General features: G+C 38.8%; 1 non-coding gene across 1 annotated transcript; it reads right to left on the reverse strand.

Moving 5' to 3' along the window:
- LOC121208073 (small nucleolar RNA R71) lies at positions 1-107 on the reverse strand. The gene has a single exon (XR_005903085.1). It is a non-coding gene; the product is annotated as a small nucleolar RNA R71 (small nucleolar RNA).
- Between the last annotated feature and the right edge of the window lie 9,631 nt (positions 108-9,738).

Raw genomic sequence — 9,738 nt, forward strand, 5'->3', positions numbered from 1 at the left:
AAATTACGTAATGATGTCTCTTCGTTTGTGCAGATGGACTTAGAAACTCTTTATGATGCATGGGAGAGATACAAGGACTTACTGAGAAAGTGCCCTCACCATGGGTTACCGCTTTGGCTTCAGGTTCAAACGTTCCATAATGGCCTAAATCCTTCGACTCGGTAAATGGTTGACGCAGCTGCTGGTGAAACCATCAATAATAAAACACCTGAAGATGCTTATGAGTTTATAGAGGAGATGTCACTGAATAACTATCAATGGCAAGTCATGAGGACAAAACCAACTAAAACAGCAGGCGTTTCTAATGTCGATTCGATTACTATGCTATCAAACCAGGTAGAACTTCTAAATAAAAAGATTGATGGTTTTCTTAGTTCTTCACAGGTTCATCCAGTAATCCAGTGCGAAGCAAGTGGAGGTGGAACAAGCCATTTGAAATACCAACCTTATGGCCACAACATCAATAACGAGCAATTAAATTACATGGGTAATAATCCTCAACCTCAAAACAATCCATATAGTAACACTTACAATGCAGGTTGGAGGAACCACCCCAATTTCTCGTGGGGCAGTCAAGGAAATCAAAGACCACAACCACCTCCAGGCTACCAACAACCACCCTACCAATAGGAAAAGAAGCCAAACCTTGAAGAGATGCTCTCAAAGTTTATATTGGTGTCAAAAACTCGTTTCTAGAACACCGAGACAGCACTTAAAAATCAACAAGTGTTGATCCAAGGGCTCGAAACTCAGATAGGCTAGCTTTCCAAACTAATCTCCAAACGACCACAAGGGAGTTTGCCAGGTAATAGTGAACCTAACCCAAGGGAATAGCTCAACGCGATTAATGTTCAAGATGAAGAAGGAGTTATTGAGCCTGAGCCAGAACCGAGGCAAGAAACTGTGGTAAGTAAAGGTCAAGATGAGGTAGATCACAATTAAAACAAATCGGTGAATGTCAAATATAAACCTCATGTGCCATACCCCAACGTGACAAGTAAAGTCCGCTCAGATGAATAATTTGGTGAACTCACACTCCGTGTGGGAGACGAAACAATCACCCTTCAAGCTCGCAATTCTGGCAACACAATGGAAATTGAAGGTGATCGTCTAAACCATTCTACTAAAACTAACAATATGGTACAACCTTCTTTGCAGGAAATGAGTCTGAAGGAAGCACATGAGTCATTCTCAAGCAATAGTAGAGGACCTATTCATGAAGATCGAAGGCTACAAATCGAGGAGCTAGATGAATGGCGGACACATAAACCGAGAACACTTAACAAATCGAATCTACGACAGAATAAGCTCAATCCATTTCCAAATCAAGTTAAGGTTGGAGATAGAGTCTTATTAGATGCCATAGATCCCCACACTGTCACTACCACATCGAATGAAGAAATCCCTCTTACGGTACTCAGCATTTTCCCATTCAGTACGGTCGAGGTGAGTCATCCCAAGTTCGGCACTTTTAAGGTAAACAACACCCATTTAAAACCTTATTTTGATGAGATTAATAGCAGGAATGAGGAGTATAAACTTCTCAAACCACCATGATCATTCAACGGAGAGGTAAGTCAAGCTTAGACTATAAACAAGCGCTTCTCGGGAGGCAACCCGATCACTAACTGTATTAACTTCTTTAAAATTTAGTCTTCAACATATAACTTACTAACGGAGCGTTTGAATATAGGTTTTCCACAGAGACATGGCCAAGAGCACGGTCGTGCTTAGTGCTGTGTGAAAACAGGACAAAATTTTTTCCCAAACACGGGCTATGATAAAACGCCACATTCGTGCGACATGGCCGTGGTCGAACCAGCCAAAACAACACGGGGGTGAGACACACCCATGTGGAAGAACCGTGGGTGAACCTATTAAAACAGCAAGGGCATGCGACACACCCGTGTCTAGCACCCGTGGTCGAACCTGTTAGATTGACATGGGCGTGGGTCTGAATACACGAGTGTGGGAGAAGTGAACAACATTAGACACGGCCGTGCGACACTGTCGTGTGCACCCACACGCCCAAAGAACACGGGCATGTACTAAATGTCAGACGTGCCCAAATTCAAAATTCGTGAATCACACGGGCAAAAATTAGGGAACACGGGCGTGTTACCTAGCCATGTGCCCCAAAATCTATAAATACCCTGCACTATTCATTGCCTTCCCCACTCAAAAAACCATAACCCTAGCCGCTGCAATTCCACACGGCCTTCTTACCACGCCCGTGCACCGCCTCCAACTCCATTTTTGACGCTCATTCTCCTCTTTCTAGCGTTTGTTCACTCTTTTCTTGTTTATTCTTACTAATTTCTATTGCTATTTATCTTAATAATATGAAATTTTTCATGTTCCTTTCTTATTTTTATCATACAAATGTTATATCTAAAATCGTTATTATCTTTCTTATGTTAAAATTCTTACTCATTATATGATTTCTCTACTTTATTTGCTTAGTTAGAAGTAAATATTCATGATTAGAACAACATATATACTCTGCTTTTAGTGTTAACATTTTTCATCCGTCACACATATTGCATTCTATGAAATTTTTTGCCATTTTTATGTCATACAATTGATTGCTTTGATTAACTTGTTATGTAACACCCCGAACCCGAAACCAACACCGGAGTCGAACACGAGGTGTTAACTGACTTTAACCCCTTACAAAATTTATTTTCCAGACACTGCCCAATCTGTGTACTAGTCGTTTTAAAAATCATATCTTGAGTTTCGTAATTTTTCCCAGGAACTAGACTCATGTGCCCATCTATGTATTTTTTTCTAGAATTTTTGGTCGGGCCAATTAGTACAGTTTATTAGTCAAAGTCTCCCAAGTTGCAGGGGTCGACTACACTGACCTTTGCCCATTACGACTTGGATATCTCCCTACACGGGGCTTCAATACTGATGCTGTTTGTTTCTATGAAAACTAGACTCAGAGAGGAATCTGTACCTATATGGTACGACCCCTAATTATCTCTGGTTAATTTGTAATGAATTTCCAAAGTCGGAGCAGGGAATCCAGAAACCGTTCTGGCCCTGTCCCACTATAATCTGATTATCTCTTAATATACTGCCCATATGATCTTTTCGTTACTTCCTCATGAAAGCAGACTCATCGAGCTTCGATTACATAATTTATTCATCAATTAATTCCACTCCTACTATTTTTAGTGATTTTTCAATCTCATGACACTGCTGCTGCCAGCATCTGTTACGAAAGTAACTAGGTCCATCTCATGCCTACCCTTGATCCAACTCAATCGAACATTCGTGCCATTTTCGCATGGCTTAAAGTTTACATGCCAAAGTTCAAACACAACGTAATAGCTTATACATGCCAAAATGTTCTTCTAAGCCAACTAAGAAGAAAGTACCAAAACTTGCTATCCGGTGTGATGACTTCGATGACGGCCTGACCCCGCAAAAATAGATGAGTCCAAGCAACCTATAATGGGTGACAAGGAAACACCGAGTGAGTTTATAACTCAGTAAGTCATAAGCAATGCACTACCATCCATCAATAACATTATCACAAGAGGAAACAAAATGGAACAAGACAATTTACTCCATCCATACCGAACCATACCATAGTTCCTCCAACCTATCGATTCAATTTCATATCAATTCATGCATTCACAATCCATATACTCATCAATAGGACATTGAAGCATTTTCATAAATCAATTTATTTTCGTTACAATCAAACGACTAAACGGCCTTTCACCCATCCTACGATAAATTTTATGTACGTGACTTCAAGTATAGTTGTCACATAGGTTCAACTTACCGAGCTCAACACCAAGTATAAGCATAGCACCTATTAGCCATGTACTCAAGACACTTACCCGATCCGCTGTCCGCGATCGACTCAATAGTGTCGCACACATAGTGTCCATAATGATTCACGAATGTATATTGAGCCCGCACACTCAGTGCTATATAATCAACTCGCACACTTAGTGCTACGTAATCAAATCGCACACTTAGTGCTACATAGTCAAACTCGCACACTTAGTGCCGCATGGTCAATTCGCACTCTTAGTGCATCATATTCATTTCGCACACTTAGTGCAACATAGTCAAATCGCACACTTAGTGCTGTACAATTTAATCCCGCGCACTTAGCGCCAATCTCATGGTCATAAATGGTTATACCCGCACGTTTAGTGCCGAGATCAACAACTCAGTACATCTTACCTCTTTTCTTTTCATTCAACAATTTCATCATCACATACGTACATGCATATATATATATATATGTATATTTATTCATTCCATTCAGCATCAATACATAAACATTATGACCATTTGAAATAATACCAACTACATGCTTAATGACTTACCTCGTGTTGGGTAAGACGGTTCCAACTCGGCTACTCGATAACCTTTTCTTTGCCTTTGCTCGATTCACCTCCTTTAACTCCTTGAGCTAAATCAATAATTTAACTAGTTTAACCACCTTGCTAAATATTTACAATCCAATTTCACATGTATATGTATGTTAGTATATTCGGCTAACAACCTCATGCAACTACCATATCATCAAAAATCTAATCACACATGCACATGCATTAGGTAAGTTACCTTTGCTAATTTTAAACCCAACATCACACAAGCTCTCAAGAGATGGCCGAATGCTTCTTTTGTTACCCAGCTAATCATTCGACAATTCCATCCCCTTTACCACCCTTTTATGCCTAATTATCTAAATCAAGATAAGATCATCTACATGCCTAACCATAGCCGAATGTGCAACATTAATCTATCACCTCTATCTCTTAAATACTATCAAGTTCATTTACTTCTAATTTCTTAAGTTCAACATCTTAATGCCCATTATAGCCACTCCCATAATCTAAATTTAAAAATCGGCAACACCCACATTTCAACTATCTTAGCCGAATACTCCTCAACACTTAGACTAAAGTATGCACATTAAACTTAATACAACTTTCATTATTCCTTTCATGTTTCGGTCAATTTTTCAAATTACCTCATAACATGAACATTCTTTTCAACTAATCTAGCATGACTCATTCGGCCTTAACAAAGAACCACTTTTCATACAAGGACAAAAATAAATCAAATGAACCTCCCATTTAAACCCCTTTCTATCTTCTACTTACTCAATAATACATGTTTCTTAGTTCATATTCATCTATAACCATTTCAAATCACATACTACAAAACATCATCAATTTGGCATATAAGAACATAACCAAAGGTTTCTTGCAACACAACTCAAAAATCAACACATGGGTCATGTTATGAGCATCAAAACAACTCAACTTCACAAAAAAAATGCCAAAGAACCACATGATATCATACCTTAATCTATAAACTCACTTGGCCGAATGTCCTAGCTTCCATTTTTTTCTTTTCTTTTCCTTATGGTTTCGGCAAGATGATAGAAAAGATGATGGAACTTTGTTTTTATCACCACTTACTAATATAAATTTATTATACATAATTCCCACCAAATATAAAAAAATGAAGACAAGGGAACACCATAATGCATGCGTGTGTTGGCCGGCCATTCACATTCAAAAATGGTCTATTTGACATGCAAGTCCACTCTTTTTGGTACATGCACTAATAGACCATTTTAAATTGGACTATCATATTTTCTCCATGTCTCAAATCGATCCCTATTAACAATTTTCTCATGCAATTGGTAAAATTAGGGAATGAAACTTCCACATACTCATGTTCACACATAATAAGCACAGAATATAGCAATTAATTATTTTTACGACTCGGTCTTGTGGTCCCGAAACCACTTTCTGACTAGGGTCACATTAGGGCTGTCACATGTTAGTCTTAGTAGTTGCTGAAATTATGATTGTTATTTACAAATTATCTTCATTTTACTTCGATCATTCCTCAAAATGAATTAATGGTTTTTTATCGCAGGTACCATGTCGTCTTCACGAGGAAAGAAAACTGCCGTACCTACTTCGAAGAAGAGGAAGGGAGGGTCATCTTTCGCGGGTCCAACCACAAAAATTCATCACCCTCTCCTATAGTTCCCCCGAGAGCCCCCAAGAAGAGCTTTTCCAAATACTTTGGGCCTGACCTTTAATTGTGGGCCACTGCATCGACTAGGCTACTGTAGAACAAGTTCAGTTGGTTGATGCAATTCGGGCCCTCCTAACCACCGACCCTTGGGAGCTGTTCTTTGGGATCATCGGACCAACATACCTCGAGGTCACGATGGAACTATGCTCAACATTCCATCTTCAAACCGTAAGGACGAATTACGATGATCCCGGCACGGTCCAGTTTCACTTAGGGGGTTAGTCCGCCAGCTAAGCGTCCCTGAGTTTGGTGCTGCACTGGGTTTATATATGGAGGAGTTCAAGGAGGAGAATGAACTACATGCTCTCACTCGCCTTATACATTTCTCTCCTTCAAAGTGCTAGCACACTTTGGCCCCTGGCGCAGCCTCCTGCAATCCTAGCTGCTCCAAGGCATTAGTTCTCCCACCAGCCCTGAGGTACCTACATGACATTTTGGATCACACGATTATAGGGAGGCGAGAGAGCACTAGCGTCGTCAACACTCACGATGCCTGCTTCTTATGGTGTATGTCACACGGGCACGTCATCGACCTTGCCTATTTCATCGCCCTCGCTATTCAGCACCAGATAGAGCGACATAGGAAGAGGGTCATTTCTATTGGCCCTTATGTTACTCAGTTAGCTCGACACTTCGAGCTCCTCAGCACCGCGGCCCAAGAATCATCCCTTACCCTCATCGGCCAAATGTCTCCACAAGGCATCTTGAGCATGCTTAGCATGAGGATGATTGAGAGGCGCCGAAGAACCTACCCTCCCCAATATTACCTCGCCCAATCTACCGAGGAGGAGGCCTACGAGGACATTCCTGATAATGTCCCTCCATAGCATGAGGACCCACCGACTCAGCCACCACCACCCTCTCGTCTAGTTCATGCGGTGACTTCACATGTTGACATCTCTGAACGCCTCACTAGATTCGAGCAGTAGTGTTTTCAACGATTTGACAACATTGATGCTACTCTACAGCAGATTTGTTAGCACCTTCACATTCATCGCCAGACCAACCTCGCAAACCATCCAGCGATGAAGATGTTTAAAAACATTTATTTATTATTTTATGTTTTTAATTTTTATTAAAACTACTTTTTAGTTTTATTAGAATTTAGAATTTTATTTTTAATTATCAATTTTGGTTATTCCTTATGAGTAATTATTCTTCCTAATATCCCCTAAAAAGTTCTGATTTTATCACAGTTATATAGAGCTCTTAAGCTCATCATCGCATAGGAACTAACAACTCCACCGGGAAAGGTTCTTCACGATTGCCATGTCCTGATCGACCACGACCATAGCTACCACTAGATATAATATTCTTTTGGCACAGGACTTATGGACTAATGAACCTCTACAACCGTCGGAGTATCCTCCTCCACTCTCGAACCGATCACTTTCCAAAACTCCAGTTCAAGGAATTCATCATACAGGAAGTTTCACTTCTCTCCCTATCTTATTTTTATACTCTAATATCTATCTTTGTACATTGAGGGCAATTAAGTGTAGGGGGTATTTATTTCATTATCATAAAAATCCCTGAATGACTACCTTGTTCTCATGAAAAGCTCTCATATCACATTTAGGATAAATTTTGATTGATTTATGATTTTTTTATATATCTTGAATTAAAACATAGGCATTTATGCATTGATTGTTTAATCCTCAAGACATTAGAGAATCAAGCATGATAAGTTGATTTTTAAGAATTTAAAATCTTAGGTTGTTTCCCCAAAGTTTAGGTATTACTTTGAGTTGGAATTCACAAGTTTTAAACATCAAAAAGCCATAATTTTTGTGAGATTTTTTAGCCTTTGAGCATCTATTAATTCTTTCATGCTTACTTTTATTATTGCTTTCAGTGCATCAGTATTGAACTGTTATTCTAGAACTTGCTTGATTATGCATGTCGAGACCACACCATTTGATTTGATATGTCAAAATGATTAAGGCACTTAGGATTAACCCACTCATGCCATGAAAAGACTACCTCTACGATTAACCCCTAGTAAACTCCCTTGAGCGTAACAAGCCATTTCTTGTATTACCCTTAATATTAACCTTTAAGCCATTATTGTTGAAATCCCCTAAATTAATCCATATTTTTGTCGACATTAGAGTTGAATAAATTGCTTAGCTATGTCTTGTTCTCAATAGTTAGTCTATGTTATTCAACTTATTTTTTTAATAAAAAAAACAAAAAAAAAATAACAACTATGTATATACATTAGTAATTCCATATTCTGAGAAGAAGCTCTGTAGTACGAAAGTGATGATTAACTCTTTTTCTAGTTAGGCAATTTTTCAATTCAATCTCGATTTTAACCCTTTCTTTCAGCTTGTGACCACACCCCCTAACCAAGCCTCATTACAACCCTCTAAAGACCTTTTGATTGATGTTTCATCTCAATTTATCAGTGGTGGAGATTTTATTTTCATACAAGCCTATGGTAATGACTTTTCATTATTAACTATTGAGTGCTTCATTTATTGTCCTTAAAACACCTCGAGTGATTTGAGTGAATCTTTAGTGAGGATGTGAAACTCTGTGATATTCCGAATCAACGGTAATTACTTAAATGAGGAGAGATACCTATGTTTGCATGATTAAATACTCAACTTGGAATGTTTGAAACTTTTATGTTCTTTTAGTTCAATTCTTAATGTATGATTACCTATGGATTACTTTGAGATATTATCGATAGAAATTATAAGTTGAGAAGAATTTATTTTGATTATGAGTTGATAATTTTGCTTGAGGATAAGCAAATGCTTAAGTGTGGGGGTATCTGATAAACCGTAATTTATACATATTTTTACCCCATGTTTAACGCATTTTATGGATAAGTTCCTATTAGAATTGGTGAATTCGATGCTCCTAAAGCTTTAATTTCATGTTTTATACTTAAGAGAGCATAGGAGAGCGAAAGGAATGAGAAACTGGCCAAAATCGGAGAAAATGGGCCAAAGTATGAAATCAGCACGGCCTGGACCTCCTCACACGGGCAGACCACACGGCCGTGTCAATTTGGCAGGCTCGAGCATGGCCTGAAGCAATCGCACACGGGCGTGTCCCTACCGAGCCCAAGTTGAGTCCAATTCAAAAAAGGCTAATTTTGAGGGCTCTTAGGCATTCCAAAGCCTATAAATACATGCTAGAGGAGGAAGAAAAGGGGGGCACAGAATAGGAAGTAAGGAATTACTCCAAGGAAGCCGATTGATCCATCTCAGAAGACGGACTTACCATCAAGACTGAAGATCTCTCCTCAATTTCCTTTCAGGAGTTTTTGGTTTTCTTTATGTTTTGTATTCGTTATTCTTCTGAGATGTTTTTCGTTTTAGTTATGAACTAAATCCCATAAATACCTAAGGGGAATGAAACCTAAGACGAATCTTGTTATTATTTTATGAATTGTATGATAAATATTTAACTTGTTCTTAATTATGTGTTCTTAATTCTTGTTTTGATATCCTAGGATACTAATTCAAGATAAGCTCTTATTCAGAGGAGGAATAGACCCTGTCTAAGAGTACATTTATCATAATTAAGCGGAGTTGTTTGCGCGCCTAGTCACAGGGTGTCAAGATTTTGCCGGATTAGGGTGAAACCTAATAAGGGGATCCACAGATCGAGTTAATGCAACCCTAGGGTGTT

The sequence above is a fragment of the Gossypium hirsutum genome, chromosome A01, assembly GCF_007990345.1.
Source record: "Gossypium hirsutum isolate 1008001.06 chromosome A01, Gossypium_hirsutum_v2.1, whole genome shotgun sequence".
Taxonomy (NCBI): domain Eukaryota; kingdom Viridiplantae; phylum Streptophyta; class Magnoliopsida; order Malvales; family Malvaceae; genus Gossypium; species Gossypium hirsutum.